The sequence below is a fragment of the Camelus dromedarius genome, chromosome 7, assembly GCF_036321535.1.
Source record: "Camelus dromedarius isolate mCamDro1 chromosome 7, mCamDro1.pat, whole genome shotgun sequence".
NCBI lineage: Eukaryota > Metazoa > Chordata > Mammalia > Artiodactyla > Camelidae > Camelus > Camelus dromedarius.
The window spans coordinates 52348131-52368204 of NC_087442.1; the positions used below are offsets into that span (position 1 = coordinate 52348131).

General features: G+C 37.4%; 1 long non-coding RNA gene and 1 other non-coding gene across 3 annotated transcripts in view; both read left to right on the plus strand.

Annotated features, from left to right (window-relative positions):
* The window catches only part of LOC135321751 (uncharacterized), a 116022-nt gene that overhangs the window by 62722 nt on the left and 33226 nt on the right, over nt 1-20074 (plus strand). For both annotated transcript variants that reach the window (XR_010381790.1, XR_010381789.1), the window contains one exon: nt 16021-16113. This is a non-coding gene — a long non-coding RNA (uncharacterized LOC135321751). The remainder of the gene's footprint in view (nt 1-16020; nt 16114-20074) is intronic.
* On the plus strand, nt 13486-13650 carry LOC116154138 (U1 spliceosomal RNA). Its single transcript, XR_004138029.1, has one exon. It is a non-coding gene; the product is annotated as a U1 spliceosomal RNA (small nuclear RNA).

The following is a 20074-nucleotide window of genomic DNA, read 5'->3' on the forward strand; positions in this document are numbered from 1 at the left end:
GAGAGAGGGAGGTAGGTTAAAGTACTGTTGGCATATTGGCACTTGGAAATAACTAAGGATCCACCCACACCTCAATAAAATATCAAAGATTTAACATCCATTAGTGAGGAAATCACTCAAATGGAAGCAGTAAAGCTTATTTCAAGAGCAGATTATAGTTTATAGGCGGAGAAGAAGGCGAAGGAGGAGCAGGAAGAAGAGAAGAATGCTGCTGTAAGGATAATCTTGTTAATAAGGTGCAATCCTGGGTAATGTCCTACAGGGAAGTACACACATAACCGTTTGGCTAGTTTGGTCTACCAGACAGAAATGGATAAGTTAATACGGGACATCACAGTTTGTGGGCTACAATTAAATAATAAATAGAAAAATAAAAAAGATACATTCTCTGGGGATCTAAGATCCTTCTTAGAAATGGTAAACAATGGCAGTAAAAGGGCATGCAGTGTTCTGTTTTTTTTTTTTTTTCCTATTTGCACGTTTGTGTACTATTCCTTAATGTCTTGTAATTTCAAGTGCCAGAGATTACTGTGTGGTGTATAGATTGTTTTTTCATACATATATATACTTATATTTTGGAAACTTACATGAGATCATCTAATATGCAGTTTAAGGGCTTCCCATTTTTCATGGTGGGTTATAAACTACCTGTTTCATATCAGATCTCCTAATTCATTAATATGGCCAAAAGATTATGTATTTTCCACTTTATCTTAATATGTCTCCATTCCATAAATTACTACATCAGATATACATAGTAAATGTGTAAGTTTTAATCCTTTTAATCTTAAAGAGAAATAATTTTAGAACACAAGTATCTCTAAATTTTTCCTAGTAGTATAGTGGGAGGTGTTTTTGTCTTTTTGTGTTATTTTCAGTTGAGATATCTGTCTCAGTGGTCAGTGACTAAGTGATTTGTTAATACGCAAGTCTTTGAACCATGTTCGTTCCATTCAACCATTTTGTAAGAAAACGACAGATATTTGTGTCCAACTAGTTTCTCAGTAATCGTGTGTATTCACTTACTTTTTCTTTAATTTGCTTCCTCTGCCAAGCAAGAGAAGATTGTGTTATTCTCTACAAAGACTCTGTGCAGTTTATCTAGTTTCCCTTAGGGGAAACCCTGAAGGCTACCAGTAATGTTACGATTTAACTAGAAATTCTTGAGATGAATAAGGAAGTTTTGAATGTTAGGAAAGGATGTGCAGTAATGGAGTGGGAGGAGACTAGAACGGGAAAAGAGGGAAAAGGAGAAAAAAATGCTTCAGATTGTCAAACCTCAGGAACAATATATATACTATCATCCCTAACACAATAAATTCATTTAGGTTTCTTGCTGAGCTCTCTTCTTTTATGATCTCTACAAATAATTTTAATATATTAGGAAATATTTCTATTGAAAATAATACATTTTTATTCTGTCCTTTTAATCCATAAAAGAAAACATTTCTTACAAAAAGTTTTAAATTGCCACAATTATTTTAAATTTATATTTATAGAGTTTATCTCCTAATAGTCTTAAAATTTGTGGGCTACTAAATGACTGAGATTTTATAATCTCTCCTCCTAAAATACACACACAATTTTTTTTTCATGTTATAGAGTTTATTAGGACGATTCTTTCAATTCAAGTGAATAATTTTCCCCAAGCATCTTTATACCCACTAAATTGCTGAGTTGGTCTGATTCTGGTTCTCAACACCACCAATCCTGGTCTAAAACCTATATTCTGATGCTAAACTGGTCTTTCTATGCCAGACATTTTCCATTATGGTGAAATCTGTTAAATATCTCATTGGTTTCCTTCAGTTTGGTTTCCATTTGTTTTCCAAATCTGTCAAATCTATCTGTGTATATCCTAATGTCACTGATGGATTTGATTAAAAGTGATTTCCCCCAAAGTTCTCCCCAAAGGTGTCTGTATAAATGAGTGAGCACTATTCAATACTTGCAAGTTCACCTGTCAGGTGTTCTCCTTCTCTGCTCTTACCTAAAATAAGCACATTGCTACATGGGAATTTAATGCATAGAATAATAATTCAAGCTTTTTTTGATTTTTAGTATTATTTACATGATTTATTCTATGATATGATTGCTTAATATTTTGTTAATAAAAATAGAAATGTATAAAAGTTTCCATAATTTTTTCTTAAAACAATCAACCTTCTCACAATGTATTGCACAGAGTGTAACAAATTTATAGCTTGACACATTTCACAAGAAAGGACACAAATCATTGATATCTGGGGGCCTAGAGCTGATTACTAAATATTTGTTGAATACAAATATGCTCCTTTACTCCAGAAGCAAATTAACTGAATAATTTGTTACTGACAAACACGTTAAAATCAAACAGTTAGTTTTTAATTTGAGCAGTGTATTTTGAGCTGATGCTTCATAGTACTTTTCTACCCTTTATTAATATTACTGTCCATGCTCTCTGATACAATTGAAATATCTTTATTATTATTATTAATATGTTTTTATGTGTTTAAGTTTCATAGATACCTTATTTTTAAGAGGCCAAACACAACTGTTAAAATATAGACACTTTGGGTTTTGGATGATATTATGATATGCACAGATAAATAAATACAAATACACTCTAATACCTGTATAGTGCCTATAGTTATTTCCATTGAGAGTCTAAAAGGAACTCTCCGTATTTTCATTTCCTTCTTCATGCTTCATAGTTTCCTTTTTCTACTGGAGTAATTCTATCAAATAAATCTAAAACAATGTTCAACTTTTTTATATGTGAATATATAATTAATACGTGTTACACAACATAAAATATTTTTGTAAGCCTGCTAGTGCAAGTCCCCGTGAGAAGCTTGAAGGAGATTAAGAGAGAAAATAACACTCTCTTTAGAATACAAAATACTAAATAAAATATCGTAATATAAATCTAATTTATACATATTTTACACATTGGAAATTGAGATAAATTGCTAGGCTGGCTTCTTGGGTCCACACTTGCCAAATCATATCCAAAGTCATATCCAGTCTTAGGAATGCTTAATACAGTTCCTGAATGCCTTACACTTTTCAGTGCTCTATGTATTTCAAGGAGCTTTCAAAGAGAGTATCTTATTTAACTTCTACACCCTTATGAAGGAAAGTAAGTGGGAAAATAAACAGATTCAGGGTTGTAAAGTGACTTGTTTGGGGCCAAAAACGGAGTAAGAAGTGCCTGTGAACTAGCTTTAGACTTTGACTCTAAGTTCAGGCCTTTTTTTATGATGACTTTAGTTTCTTTTTCAAATATACATTGTTTATGCTGAAAATGAAACTGTCGGTGGATGCCTGGGGCCAGTTCTCTTCTTCACGGTCACTGGCCTCTTTGCTCCCTGGTAGAGAGGACACTGACATGCTTGAAGGACTATGTGTGGTGCACAGAATACAGATACATGGGAATCCAGATTCAGCTTTGATATTTTCTCACACTAACATTGAGAATTTGGACAAGTGTCAATTTCTCTGGCCCCAGTAGTCTGTGAAATGAAGAAACTGATCAACTAAATATTTGTTCAAGTCCATTCCAGTTTATTCTGTTCTACAAACTGGTTATTACTCTGTTACGAACTTGAACTTGTCAGCCAAATCATGGACCTTATTTGTCAGGAAGAGTTTCCATGGCTAACTCTTTATTTCTGTATGTTTCACTATGCAGATAAACGTCTAAAGTGTACATAATAAAATGATAAGCCTTCAGTTTGGATGGGAGGCCTCAACTGAAGAGCAACCATTTGTATAATCGTAGCACTTACATACCCTGGAGAACATCTTGAAACACATGTAATTATTCTAAAAGTCGGTGTTGACCTTCTCTAAAGATACTACCTCCCAAACAATAAACAGGATAAATCATTTATTTATGAAAAGCTAATATAGCAAAATGACTGACTTTTATTACAAACTTGAGATGAAAAAAATCCCCCAAATCTTGCAAAGTATGTAAATATTATCAATATCTTGACTTGCCAGTCTTTTGGACAAGAATGTTTCTTTTCCAGATACCCTCAGCCTAAACTACTGTTATGTGACGTATCAGATTGAGTTACATCATGTCATAAGACATACTTAGAAAGGTACATTACTTTAGAGTACAGTGGTCTCCCCTTATCTGAGGTCGCATTTTCCGTGGTTTCAGTTAGCTCATACTCAACAGAATTCTAAAAATATTCAATGGAAAGTTCTAGAAGTAAATAACTCATAAGTTTTAAATTGCGTATCGTTCTGAGTAGTGTGATGGAATCTCACACCTTCCCACCCAGAATGTGAGTCATCCTTTTGTCCAGTGTATCCTGCCCGTTAGTCACGTAGTAGGTCATCAGATCTACTGTCCTGGTGTTGCAGTGCCTGTGTTCAGCTGACCCTTATTTTACTTAATGTTTCCACTGCACGAGAATAGTGATGCTGGCGATTTGGCTGTGCCAAAGAGAAGCCAGAAAGTGCTTCCTTTAAGTCAAAAGGTGAAAATTCTCGACTTAGTAAGAAAAAGAATCATATGCTGGGGTTGCTAAGATGTACAGTAAAAATGTCTGCTATCTTTGGCATTGTGGTGAAAGAAAGAGAAATTCATGTTAGTTTTGCTGTCCCACCTCAAACTGCAGAGGTACAGCCGCAAGGCATAAATGCTTAGCTAAGATGGAGAAGGCATTAAATTTGTACAATGAGATAATTTGAGAGAGAGAGACCACATTCACATAACTTTTACCACAGTAGATTATTACAGTTGTTCTATTGGTAATTATTGCTGTGAATCTCTTACTGTGCCTAATTTATAAATTAAACTTTACCATATATATGTCTGTATAGGCAAAAGCACAGTGTGTGTGTGTGTGTGTGTATAGGATTTGGTATTGTTCTCACTTTCAGGCATCCACTGTGGGTCTTGGAACGTAACTCCCTCAGATAAAGGGGAACTACTGTGATACCCTTCTAAAATTTAGAGAAAAAAGCATCTCCTATCAAAGATATAGATGTGCATATCTTAAATTTCTCCACCTACATTTTTTTCACTAGGAGAAAAAATCAATATACCATAAGTATACAAGCAGATCATATATAAATTGAGGCACCCCATTTCTGTGTCTTTATTAAATTCTTTAAAACGTTACTTACTGAGCAATTGCCTATATGAAATTTTTTTTCCTTGGGAAATAGAGGATTTTGGTAAGGAACATTTGGAAAATGGAGTGTTTAGAAGAAAGTGTCATCGCTTCATTCACAACAGATATACGTTGTCAACAAGGATTAGTTTTCATTCCTTGTTTGACAGCAAGTTAATCCTGTCTGCTTCTTCACTGCAGAGCAGTTCCATATGAAACCAGTGAGCAGATACACAAGCTTGCAGTCACAGAAGGTTTGGACATGATTACAATTTATTTGCCCAAATTTCTAATTTGTCTCACTGTGAAACTTTGTCTCTGATTAGATGTTTTTTTGTTTTAAGGGAGGCCAATATGTAGAAAAGATTATATACCAACTGTATCAATTTAAAATTTCTCTTGTTTGGATGTATATTTGCAATGGATTTGCTATGGCCAGGTTTTAGATTTCTAGAGACTCTTATCTACACTTACATTTAAGAACACAAGTGTAGAAAATTTGGAAACTATTTCTAGAAATATGAAGAAGATTGTGTTGTAATAGTTTTGAACTCTTGAAGATATGCTATAGAATAAAGCAAATAAACAATCTTATTAGTGATGTTTAACAGTTCAAAAGAAATTACAGCATATGTGGGGGAAGCGGAAAAGTTCTTCTTACCACTTAACTATTTCCTCAAGTACTTACTAGTCTTGGTAACTCTCTGATGCCTTCAAAAATAAGGTTTTATTTCTCTTTTTCCAGCTTTACTAATTGTTCTTGACAAGAAAATTGGTCCTAGATTAGCAAACCCCCCCCCCCCATTCAGGACGCACATGTCTCTTTCTGAAAGTTAAAGATGAAACATTGATTATAAGATGATTTGACGATTTCAACTATATCAATAAACATGAACAATCAAGACTTCTGGTATAATAATAGGCAAAACTGAGTCATTCATTTCAAATGACTCGACTTACTTCAAATTCACGTGTAGAAATAAAAGTCCTCATTACTTAAAGCCACACTATATTTTCTACTCAAGTCATTTGTTGATCTTAAGAGGCATACTTTATAATGGAAAATGGAATTCATAACAATTTTAGACATGTATGCACATCTTTTTATTTATTCTTTTTATACATTGTTGGATTTGATTTGCTAATGTTGTGTTAAGGATTTTAGTATCTATGTTCATGAGAAATATTGATCTGCAGTGTTTCTTTCTTCTCTGATTTGGGTTTTAAGGTAAAATTGGCCTCAGAGAGTGAGTTAAGAATAGTTCCATCTGCTATTTTCTGGAACAGACTGTAGAGAATTGGTATCATTTCTTCTTTAAATGTTTGACAGATTCACCAGTGAACCCATCTGGGCATGGTACTTTACCCTTGGAAAGTTATTAATTAGTGATTCAATTTTTCTAATTTGTTTAGGCCTGTGGAGTTTAACTGTTTCTCCTTGTGTGAGTCTTGGTGGATTGCATTTTTCAAGAAATAGGTCAGCTTCCTCTTAAGTTATCAAAGTTGTGAGAATAGTGTTGTTGATAATATTCCTTCATTATCCTTTTAATGTACACGGGATTGGTAGTGATGGCTGGTCCTTCATTTTTATATTAATAATTTGTGTCTTCTTAGCATTTGCTTTGAATTCTTTCTTAGAGTCTTCATTTCCCTGGCTCTATTATCTTTCTGGTCTTGCATATTGTCCACTTTTCCCAGTATATCCCTTAGCATATTGATCATAGGTGTTTTGAATGCCCAGCCTTATAATTCTACATCTCGGCCACAGCTGAGTCTGGTTCTGATACTTGTTTTGTCCCTTTAGACTGGGTGTCTTGACTTTTAGCACATGTTGTAATTTTTTGTGAAAAGCCAAACATGCTGTATCAAGTTAAGGGAACTAGGGTAGATAGGCTGTTGGTGTGAAGTTTAACGTTTAGCTGTCTAGGAATAAGACTGGGTTTACTTTTTGCTGTAGCTGTGATAGTAAAGGCTAAATTTCCTTTCATATCCTATTTCTATCTTCCCATATTGTTTTGGGGTGTCCCTAGAGAGTCCTTGAAGAGGGTCTAAGACTTGTAGTTCTTTTAGTTGTGATCCCTCGCTGTTACACAAGAGCCCTGTAGATGAGGTGGTGAGGTGTGGAAGAAAGGGAGGCATTCTATATGCCCATGATAATAGTATTTCTCTTCCCCCGTATTAAAGGCTGGAAAAGGCTGCATTTGTGTATTTCTCTTCCTCCAGGAATATTAGGCTTTGGTAAAAACCCCAGGTAGTTAGGCTCTGGTAAAATAGATTCTCCTGAGGGCACTTCTCTTGTTAAATAACAGAGAGAGCTCTCGGCATATTTCAAAACACACTTTTTCAGTTTTTTCTGCTTGTTATGGTGCAAGGACTGGAGTGGTAACTTCCAAGCTCCTTACACGTTGGACCAAAAATCAAAAGTCCTCGCCAAGTTTTTACTGTAAGTGCTCCTCGACAGTGTGCTCCAGTGATACCCTGTCACTTCAGTTGTCTTGCCCAGTGCTTCCACTGTTACAGCTATTTGTAGTTTTGAAAATCACAGGTTTACTTTTTTGACTGTCCTTAATGTACTGTTCCCATTACCTTGAAAATCCTGTCCTCTGCTCATAGCACTGACATTAAGGTAATACTGGCCTCACAGAGTGAGTTAAGAAGCTCACTTCATTGTAATTCTCACTGCGCTCTTGCTCTGTCTCCAGCCCCACCTCCCGCTTGCCGGCTGTCCTCCCTGGGCTTGTGCTAGCGTCTCTAATAGCGCTTGTCACAGATGTTGTGCTGGTCCTTTAACTTGCTTGTCTCCTTGACCAGCCTATTTCTGTAACACTAGTACTTGTCACATAGGGGTTGTTCCATTACTGATCATCAAATAAATGGGTGAATAACACATGTAATAGACGCTTCACTATTGTATTAAATAGGTGAAAAGAATGATGAGGGGACTGAAGAATTTTTGAGTTTCATGGCCTATAGACATCATTTACCAGTCTCTTTATTTTAACAGTAGAGGGTGGGTGAGTAGGTTGTTCCTATGAAGCAACATAGAAGTATTTCTAAAACCACTGAACTTCAAGTCAGTTAATTTTTATTCAAAATCCAGCCCTGCACCTTAATAGTTGGTGTCCTTGACCAAGCCATGTAACCTGTCCAAGTGTAGGTTTATCTGTTAAAAGAGACATAACAGCCTCATGGAATGATGGCCTTGATAGAATTTTCACCCTCATGGGATTGCCAACCTCATAGGGTAGTTGGGCTTAACTAGAATACTCCAAAGGAGGATAATTTATTATCTGCATTGTTTTCCTCATGTTGGTTGTGATTTTGAAGTCTCAGCTCGTGAGGTTATTGAACAAACAGAAACAGAACTGGAAACCCAGTTTAGTTCACTTTTAGTTCTGTAGGTTTGATTATGGCATGGTTCTGCCTACATCCTCATGGTTAACCTGTGGGTCCCAACCTGTGGACTGGTTATCTCTGGCTATGCTCAGACTTGTTCATTTTCCCCAGTATGCTGTAACCTTCTCTACTTGTGCAGTGACCACAGCAAAGGTAAAGAGTACTAGCTTATAACTTGCCCTCTTTCCTTGTCCCATAGCCCCCCTGATGGTCTGTCCTAGTTGTCAGGGACTCATTCCAAGGTGTAATACTCCAGGGCTCTCTGCGGGACGTTGTAACCCCCAGGGTGCTGGCCAGAGGCAGTGACCACTGGAGCCACAGGGGACATGCCCTGCTGAATAGTCACACAAAAAATGTCTTTCCAGCCAGGCTTGTGGTAGCTGTGCAGTGTTCTGATGGTGGTGTCTCAATTATAGACATGAAACTCAAATGTACTTGATTTTTCCCTTGGAAATTTTGACTTGCTGCTCGAGTCGGAGAGTCAATTAAAGTCAGTGAGAATTTTCGACCCACTATATACACCTTTGAAGCCCTCGGGTCACCTGCGGTGGAGGCCAGTCCCTTGAAGTTACAAAATCTGTATTTGGTAGTACTTCGTAGAGATGCAGACAGGTCTACCTTTTCCCTGTGGGATACAGTGGACTTTCTCAATCAAGAACAGAAAAACAGAGTTGCCAAAAAGCTCATTTCAGGACATGATGGCTAGTCTTGAAGGACAGACACAGTCACTCAAAGGAGGCATCCAGCTCCCTAGTCTCAGATGACTGAGGCCTAAAATATCTGGAAGTCATTTCAGAAGAATACTTACTGAACAGAATCAGGAAGAAATGGTTAATAACTTTGATGAAAATGTTCAGCTTCAGGTAGGTTTTTAAAGTGGCTTAGCTCTTTGCCCAAAAAAGATGCTGAAAAGAAAAAGAGTACAAAAATTGAAGTAACAGGGAAAAAAAATTATAGAAAACATTGACAAACAAAGGGAACAGGAGGTGAGCTATAAGATTAAGGTGATAAACTTACCTGCTCTCTTTAGAGAAGATTACACAATGATGACAAGTTGGCCCTGGACAAAAAGGGTATCAAAAATGGAAGCCAAGATTGTCAGTCAGAGGTCAGTTTGAAGAAGCTCACTGATGCTGTTAACTTAAGTGTCTCCTTAAATAAACTTAAATGAAAGAAAGAGCAAGTCCCCAAACAAAGCAGGCGCCTTTCTGTGCAGTGAGAAAATGCACAGTTTGGAAGTGAGATTCAGAAGCTTCCCCTGCTTCCAGACATTGCCTGGGCTAAATCAGAAGATAAAATGCAGTTTTGCAGAAAATCAATGGAGGAGGGAATTTAGTTCTTAGAAATGGAGGAGAAACTCTACATAGCATGTGAAAACATTAGCCTTGTAGATCAGAACCTTGGCTTCTGTAGAAAGACGGCCAAAGACCTGGAGAAACAATTGGATATTCCATTTCCTTCAGTCCAAGGTGAATCAATTCCCAAGAGAAAAGAGCTCAAGAAAATGTGTTGGCTGTAATTTCGACCAAGAGAAAGCTCAATTATCTATGGAAAGAAAACGGTCACAAAAATTGGCTGAATTCGAGTTTGAAATGCAACTTTTTCCAAGTGACCCTTTGTGTCTACTGTTCCACATGTGGCCCAGAATACCCTTTCTCATCGGGTCCCCAGGAGAGCAGGAGGGATGCGATTAAAGGCTCAGGGATCCAGGGTGATGCGTAGGTCTGACTGAGGCTGACAGGAGCCAAATCCCAAACATTTACACACTCAGCAGGGTATCTGATTTGTTTTCTCTCTTTAAATTAAATTAATTCTGGTGGATGCCTTTTTGGTTTAACGTGTTACTTAATTGATTTTGCATTTACTCTTTTGAAATTTTATACAATTATAAACTCTAAGATACTGTTTTCAGAATATAAATAGCTTTACTGTAACTTTAGGATATCTAATTTTATTGCTTTAGACCCTCTAGAATTAGATCATGTGATTATTATATTTTAATTTTCTTAATTGACACCCTGTTACTTAAATTATAACTGAAGTTGGACCTGACCAGGTGGACATTTGAAAGATCGTTTCCATATGCTGTGAAATGATAAACCATCTGTAAAAGTAACTTAATGCTTAACCTCAGTAAATATTGATGTCTTAAAACACCATAAGAAAACAACAAAAAAACAAAATAAATACAACTACATCCCTGCTAAACTTATTAGTATTAGACAAATGATCAATATTTAAAATCCTACTGCATTTCCAAATAAAATCAATTTATTTAGGAGTTATTTTTAAGTGATAGTATTTAAATTGGCATCAAAAATAGGCAATGTTTGGGAATATTCAAAATATGCAAAATATGTGTAAGAACTTTACAGTGGAAATCTACAAAATGTTACAGAGAGGAATCAGCCTAAATAGATAGCAGGTCACACGATGCTCGTAGCTAGAAAGCTTATAAGGCAAAGAGGTGATTTCTCTCTTAATTTTTCTATACAATTAATAAAATCCATATCAAAATTCTAGCAGTTTATTTTTGTGAAAATTAACAAAATTTTTCTAAAAGAGATACAGAAATGTAAAGCAAGACTACTAGGACCAGGGGGTAGGGGGTGGGGGATGCGGAAAAAAAAAAAAAAAAAAAAAAAAAAAAAAGACTACTAGGACCATGGCCGGGTGAATTTTCTTTTCATAGATCACTTTCTTATTTTGGGGTCCCCTTTTTCTTATGGCAGTACTCTACTTCTACAACTTCAATGCTCTTTTTTAGAGTTTCCCACATCAAAGCATCCACATTTCATTTGGTGAACCATACTCCACTTGGTGATGCCGTGGCCAACGCTGGAGCCAGCAGCATTTAGAGAAAGAACAGTTGTTTACCACCGTTTGGCAGACCACATAAAGCAAACGGTCCTCTGTCCCCTTCTGATGTTGTTTCCAGGACTCTGTGGTGAACACTCACCTTTTGAAGCTAGTTCCTATCTTTGAGCAGCATGGACTCACCAGTCTAAAGTTACCTTGTTTCACAGTCACACTGTCCCCTTATTTAATGTGCAGTCAACTCTATTAATTCATCAGTTCTCTTGTTTCCTGAGTCTTTGCAATCTGTTGAGGTCACTAGCACAGTTATTATTTTATTAGTATTTATTTTGGGCATTTCAATAGGTTTTTCAAAAGGAGTAGTGAAAAACCCGACTGTTTAGTCACCCATCTTGACTTAAGTGTTTCATTACGCAGATACATTCTACCAGTCTTTAACTACTGTTCAAATTAATTTTAAAATAATAAGCAAATTCCTGACTCCCAACTGTTGACTAAAAGTCAATGGAAAAACAAAAGAAACCAAAGCAGCTTATGTCCTTCAAAAACTTCACCAATGTTTTCTGATTATTTAGAGTTTTTATAAGCTTCACACTGAGTTTTTTCATTTTTAATGGAATTAAGCATCTCATACTTTACAAAAGGATTATATAAAACAAAGCCCTCAGTAAAGGACCTCTAATTTATATACCTATTGATTTAAGCTCTGGAATTTATTATTAATACAGCAAAATACAAGCGAGCATACCCTAAACATTATGACGTGCATTTATGCATCTTTATGAATTGGTTTCTTTCTTAGCTGGTTGCAGAACTTCCATAAAATTGAATGCCTGAAGGATTTTAATAGCGAATGATTGACTTTCCATACATTACTACTACTCCTCATCTCTATTTTCTTGGCACTAAATAATCTTAACCATAACAGAGTATGTTGAATAGTTTTGACATAAATGGAAAGTTGACCTACTGTTTGCAAAAGTAGAGCATTAGTCAGTTATAATAAAAATATTTGACTGCCTTCCTATAGGTTAAATATAAACTATCGTGTATCCTCATTCAAGCATTTTTTAATATTCTTGGTCCCGCATCTCTCTGTCACTACCACAGTTCAGTTTCAGTTATTTCCTTTCTAGATTCTTATAAGACCTCTCTCTGTTCTCCTTATATCCATCTTGCTATTGTCCACCATTTCCTACTTAGGAGCCAGAGAGATTCTAATAACATGCAAAAGAAAGCATCATTTTCCTGCTTAAAATTCTTCAATATTTGTTCATTTCTTTTAGGACGAAAAGACAAAATTCCCTAAAAATGAAGAATAAGAACCTGCAGAATCAGATCCCTTCCAGGCTTTGCACCCTTGTCACCCTCCATGTTTCACTCATTGTAGTTTTATTTTACAAAACGCCTCCCTTTAGGTAAGATCCTAACTATTTCAGAGTTGTTGCATACGCTGTTACCTCTGCTTGGAAAATATTTGGCCCTTTATAACCAGGTTAGTCTCAGATTTATATTTCATCCTTATGTTGACTCGAGAAACTTCTGATGGCTGCCTACAACCTACCAGGTGCAATGATAATATTGCAGATACGCTGATGAGAACATCAGGCACAGCCATTGGCCCCAAGGATGTCAGAGGCAAAACAGGAAAACAGGCCTGGAGCAAACACTTGCACAAATAACCCGACGATTATGGAAGTGCTCCAAAAGGAAAGCACATGGCAGCCTGAGAGCATAAAGTAAGAGCATAATGAGGAGGTTTCATCTAATCTTAGAGATCAGGGAAAGCTTCCATGAAGAAATGATGATTAGTTGAGCTGTGGATGAGCAACAGTGAACCAAGCAGAGCAGAGGGAGCAGCAGCATAAAAGCACCAATATGGGGGAGATCTGGCAAGAGTGAAGAAGCTAATTAACTCTGTGATTGCTATGGAGTGACCTGTTCCCCGCAATCTACATATGTTGAAGCTGTATTCCTGGCAATGTGATTATATCTAGAGATGGGACTTTTAGGACGTAATTAAGGTTAAATGAGATCATAAAGGTGAGTTTCTAATCAGATAGCTTGGTGGCCTTATAAGAAGGGGAAAAAGCAGAGGACATAGCAAGAAGGTGGCTTCTACAAGCCAGGAAGAGAGGTCTCATCAGAAACTAAATCTATACTTACCCGGCAGGGGAAGGAGACACCATGGTCATGAAAGTGGTTTCCCAGGGGAGGCTTATCCTTGCCCTCTGGATATGCTGACTCCTACAGTTTCCCCAAATGTGGGAAACTCTACTGTGTAATTTGTGGTAATGGGGGACTGCATTCTTGCTTTCCCCTGGGAAAAAAAAAAAAAAAACACAAAAAGAAAGAAAGGAATCAAATACACCAGCACTTGATCTTGGGCTTCTAAACTTCTGGAACTGTGAGAAATAAATACCTATAGGTAATACTAATGGTATTTTGTTACGGCAGCCCAAGCAGACTAATTGACTGATCAAAAGCCTCCTTGACACCCCCGACTACATCACTGTGCCCCCTGTAAACCAGTTGCATTACAACCTCCCCTTCTCTTGACCTCTTTTCTGTTTCTCAGTTCAGTTTCCCTTGTTTTATTTCTTCCTTCCATTGACAAACTTTTGCCCTGTGGCTTGGGAAAATGGCTGCTCCAAGTTCCACATTTACTTTATGAAGATTAACTTCCAGAGCAGGAATAAACTCCCCTTTTAACCCCCAATATTCATACAAAAATTTCAGAGAAGGGCACTGATTGGTCCTGCTGGGTCACGTGTCTGGCCATCGTAGGGGAGCTTGCCTGGGTTCTGTGCCTACTCTGCAGCCAGGGTCAGAGTCGTACTAGAAGAAGGCACCAGGGTGAGAACTGATTGCTGGGCAATCCGAAGCCATCGCCATGGTAGCCCAGCCCCTGCTTGGGCTTAACACCTTCCACCGCGTTTGCGTCTCTACTTGACTCATTTCTTTGAGAGTAACTCCCTTTAAAAGGTGGCTCAGTCTTCTTTCAATATTTAGAAAAACATCACACTTAAAAAAAACGCTGAGAATCCATTTACAATGTGGCTAGTGTAAACTTTTTTTTTTTTTTTTACTGAATTTCAAGTATGTTACAGTGGAATACCTGAAATCATGTTGCACATTAGAATTCAAAAAGCATTCTTTAACTGCAAGAAAAACAGAAAATTGTAAGCCAACTTTTCCAGCTTTTGTAAGAGCCAAACCTTTTTCTGCACTCACTCATAAGACAAGAATTGGTTGTACTGACTTTTCCATTTATATTCAAAATTATCATTTCACCCATGAAATCTCTCAACACCTGGTAAATTCCTCCTTGGAGAAAATGGTATATTTAAATATGGAAATATTTCACCAACGCTTGACAAAATCTATAATGAATAAAAATACAGATGAAGAAAATAAACAGTTGATAGTAAACTAGATGATTTTAGATAAGTTGGAATTTTAACTGTGTTATTGTAAAGAACTGCCAATATATGTGGCTTAATAATGAATTCTAGTATAGAAGGTGATGTTTTGCTCTATGCTTCGGGATCTGTAGGAATCATTCAAGGGTACAAAGAATATAAATAAATGCATAATCCTTGATTATCTGTGATAATGTAAGTTTAACTAAAACTTAAACTAAAACTAGCAACAGTTTTATTTAATGAGAGTGAGTGATTAACAACACATACTTACTGAGTGCGTACTCTGTGCTTGGCACTGTCCTAGGCACTTGGGATACATCAGTGAATAAAGCAAAGTTGCTTGCACTCATAGAGCTTACATTCTAGAAGATTCTAATAATGATTCATATTCATATTTATGTGAAAACTTCAAAGATATCGCAATAAATAAGGGACCCCTATAAATTGGCCCATATCTTGGCAAAGTCGGCTCATTTCATAGGCCAGACTTCAGCCTCATAGGTATAGAAACCTGACGTTGAGTATACTGAATGATTCTACATCTCTCACAGCTGGAATTCAATAAAACTCACAGACACCAGTGTCTATAACAAAAACACTGATTTACTGGTTTCCATTAAAAACTACAAAGGCTGCTACATAGGGACTGAGCTCCCATATGCATTCTTTCTCTGTGGACAAAATAAAAGCCAAGCTCTAATCAGAAGATTGCTTGTAGAACATAAAATTACAGCATGGGAGTTGAAGAGCGATTTCACATATTTGAAATATCATATTTATAAAGATCTGCTAATATTAGCCTTCTATGAAGTGCTTAGCTTCAAGGTTTTCTGCAGATTATTTTGCCTTCTCTAAAATAGGCAGGTAGATAAACACAAACATGTTCACTTCTCATGGCTGATTCTAAAAAAAGCTTTCCGATTGTCCAGTTAGGACCATGATCCCTCAGTCTTCCCATTGTCCTTGCCTCAGACCCACCCACCTGGAAAAAGAAAAGGAGAAGGGTGCAGAAAATGTGCTTGTCTCTGCTTTAGACAACTGTATGATCTTCATGGCTTTGACCTGCCTTAGCAAATTCAGTGCAGGATTTCAATCTGGAACTCTCTTGTGTCTCTAAATATCCAATCGATGTCCTCTAATATCTAATTGATATGTTTTTCTAATTTTCCCCTCAATCTGTGGGATTTTCTTTATCTCTGAGTTTAATCTCCGAAAAATGGATTTTGCACATCTTAATAATCGTCCTCACTTTTTCTCCCCCATCACAGGTTTGTTATTATACAGACCTCTCACCAGTCCTTTCACTGTCAACTCTACTTTAAAGCTACTCTTCTTACATGTTTCTGGTGCATTCTCTGTAGGTAAGTTTGTTGTGTTCTTCAGTAACATCCGCAGTTATTGTGTCCTATGACTTTGTGAGGAGCTGAACTAAGTCTGGTTTTTGTACCTAACATAGTAAATGCTCCCCGCAAAAGACAATGCTTTTTGTGCAAAGGGTGGCACTTTCAATAAAGTGCAGCTGGAAAAAGCATTTGTGATACTGAATTACATGTGGATAATTCATATACAACAAAGTTAATGGGGGCACTTGCCCTTAACGGATGACTATGAAACCGGCTTTTGATTCTCAGTGCATCCCAGGCTTCTCAAATTAACACTGGGAGCTCTGCTACACATCATTACCCAAAGTCTCCACGCCACGACCTGGAAGATGAACCTGACTTGACTTCTGGTTATCAGTATGTCATGGACTTACCCAGGACATGTTGCTTTACTAGTGAAATCATTGTTGCGGCTAGAATACTTACTTTTTCTCCTTTTCATTTGTTCATTGGTTTATTCAGTTAGTTGGTTATTTAGCTACTTATAGTAGAGATAGGGATACACCACTAAGGTCCCCTTTCAGGATCGTGGAGAGCCTGACAGCTTTACATCCATCACGTCAGCCTCTGTCTTCGAACTGAGGACACGCTTTCCACAGAAGGGCCCCAGCCAATGAATGAGCGAGACTGTGGGTGCCATCAGGGTGTAGTCATTCTGCTCAGTGTGGGACTTCTCCATTAGGTAGTATTCATTTCCTGTTTTGTAGACTGAGCTACACCATGAATTGATGACTATCCCTTCCCAGTCCTGCCTCTTCCAATTTCCTTTCCCAGGTATGTCACCTCAGTAAAACTCTTGTCATCCTAATTCCATATCAGTGTCTCATTCTCACAGGGCTCAGTGGTACCAGAACAGGACTTTTAGAACTAGATCACTTCTTGCCCAGCTGGACATGATGACCATATATCAAGAGGACTGTGGGGCATGGACAGTCCTTAGCTCAAGCTGGCAGCCCATGTCACTGGTGCAAATACAGAGAAAACGCTGCATACTAAGTCAGTAGAATCTGTTCTTTGAAATTAAATATCTCTGATACACTAACTAAAAGGTATTGAAAGCCTAAAAGCTGTTAACAAATAACTGAAAACTAAATGTGAAAGTCAGAAGGCTTTATTGCCTACGGGAGAGAGAAGAAAAAGATAAACTCAGGATTTAATAGAGTTGCCAAGTTTCAAGGATATTTTAATATTCATTTGCTCAGGTCTGTTGTGTCAAGGTCATGACCCTGGTTGGGAGAATGTGGGACCCTGATACATGGGATCTTGGTGAACAAAGCCAAACATTTCAACTCCTCAGATTTCTCTGAACCCTCAGAGTCTCCCTAGGTGGCCAGTCCTCGCTATTAAGAGCTTGCGATCTCCCTGTGCGGGAAGGGACTGAGTCAGAAACCTCTCCCGACCAAGGCAACAGGGGCTGACCTGACGGTCTCTCCTGACCTCTTGTCTTGTCTTCAAGACCATCAGCAAGGGATAAGTAACAGCATATCTTAGGAATATGCCGCGTATCTTAAGAGAGAAGGACTGTATATCAAAAGAGCTATAATAATTAGCTGCCAGGTATTGGCAGGAACTAAGGGGGTAAAAGTAGGACTCAATTTTGAGGGTGCCTGATCAAGAGGGTCACAGAAGATTGGATAAGAAAGCCTTTATTGACTTGGGACCTCTTTTGTGATACAGGATTTAACACACAGCAAGAACTTAAAAATTTACTGCTGGGGTGGTACTAGGAACCTTTAGAAAGTGATGGCTTTGCTGAAACAAGTTGAAATGCCAGAAATGCTTTGGCAGACAGTTGAGAAGTGAATTAAAAGGCTCAGGGAAGTAGGCACAAATGAGTGGATATTCTGGGTAAAGCCTGATGGCCTACGAAAAGATTACATTTCTGGGAAGACCCAGAAGACACGCAGTTCACCAAGGTCATCAGCAAAACACTGGTAAGGGACACTAGCCTCACTGAGAAATTCAGTGATGCTTTTCTTCTGTATTTCCTGGATCAGAGAAGAAGAGGATGTCACAGAGCTTGGCTCATTTAAAAATGAAGAGGATGATAAGTCCATGGAATCATAGAGGCTGAAAGGAGGGGCTAGTCACAAATATTGTAAATGATTCACAAAGTCAGAGTGGCAGCCTAGTGTGTCTGACCCTCAGAAAGTTGTGCAGGTGATTATGTTAACGTGGTGGCCCTAAAGGCAAGACAGACAAAATACTGCTTTAAATATATCTAATCTAAAGCAAGAACAGATGACATTGCTACTCTAAAAAAAAAAAAACATACTTTGCCAATTTTCTGGACTTGAGCCAGCTTTCAGACTCACCAGCTGCTGACCGAAGAGCTGAGTGTATCTCTGAGGAGGGACCCTGCAGTCCTGTAGTACGACCACGAATGGAGCTGTAACGATTTCCCATAAGTGGTGTTTTTCAGATGCTATCTTGACTCGGTCTTGAACTCTGGCTAAAGGCCAGTTAGCTTCTGACTGGTGTGAGGTGATACCTCATCATAGTTTTGATTTACATTTCTCTGATAATTAGTGATATTGAGCATTTTTTCATGTGCCTATTGATCATTTGTATTTCTTCCTTGGAGAATTGCTTGTTTAGGTCTTCTGCCCATTTTTGGATTGGGTTGTTTGGTTGCTTCTTATTAAGTCATATGAGCTGCTTATATATTCTGGAGATCAAGCCTTTGTCAGTTTCATTTGCAAAAATTTTCTCCCATTCCGTAGGTTGTCTTTTTGTTTTACTTATGGTTTCCTTTGCTGTGCAGAAGCTTGAAATTTTCATTAGGTCCCATTTGTTTATTCTTACTTTTATTTCTATTGCTTGGGTAGACTGTTCTAGGAGAATATTTTTGAGATGTATGTCAGATAATGTTTTGCCTATATTTTCTTCTAGGAGGTTTATTGTATCTTATCTTATGTTTAAGTCTTTGATCCATTTTGAGTTTATGTTTGTGTATGGTGTAAGGGAGTGTTCTAGCTTCATTGCTTTACATGCTGCTGTCCAGTTTTCCCAACACCATTTGCTGAAGAGACTGTCTTTATTCCATTGTATATTCTTGCCTCCTTTGTTGAAGATGAGTTGACCAAAAGTTTATGGGTTCATTTCTGGGCTCTCTATTCTGTTCCATTGGTCTATATGTCTGTTTTTGTACCAATACCATGTTTATGATAAAAACTCTCACCAAAGTGGGTATAGAGGGAACATATCTCAACATAATAAAAGCTGTATGTGACAAACCTACAGCCATCATAGTACTCAACAGTGAAACACTCAAAAGCTTCCCACTAAAATCTGGGACAAGACAAGGCTGCCCACTATCACCACTCCTATTCCATATAGTCTTGGAAGCCACAGCAATCAGGCAAGAGAGAGAAATAAAAGGGATCCAAATTGGAAAAGACGAGGTAAAAGTGTCACTATATGCATATGACATGATACTATATATAGAAAACCCTAAAAGGTCCACACAAAAACTACTAGAAATAATCGAAGAATTCAGCAAGGTTGCAGGTTACAAGATTAACGTTCAATAATCAGTTGCATTTCTTTACACTAATGACGAATCAACAGAAAAAGAAAGTAAAGAAACAATCCCCTTTAAAATAGCACCCAAAGTAATAAAATACCTAGGAGTAAGTCTAACCAAGGAGGTGAAAGACTTATGCAGGGAAAACTATAAAACACTGATGAAGGAAATTAAAGAAGACTTAAAAAAATGGATAGATATCCCATGCTCCTGGATTGGAAGAATCAATATTGTTAAAATGGTCATACTGCCCAAGGCCATCTACAGATTTCATGCAATCCCTATCAAATTACCCAGGACATATTTCACAGAACTAGAACAAATCATAATAAAATTTATATGGAAACACAAAAGACCTAGAATTGCCAAAGCATTACTGAAGAAAAAAGACAGAGGCTGGAGGAATAACTCTCC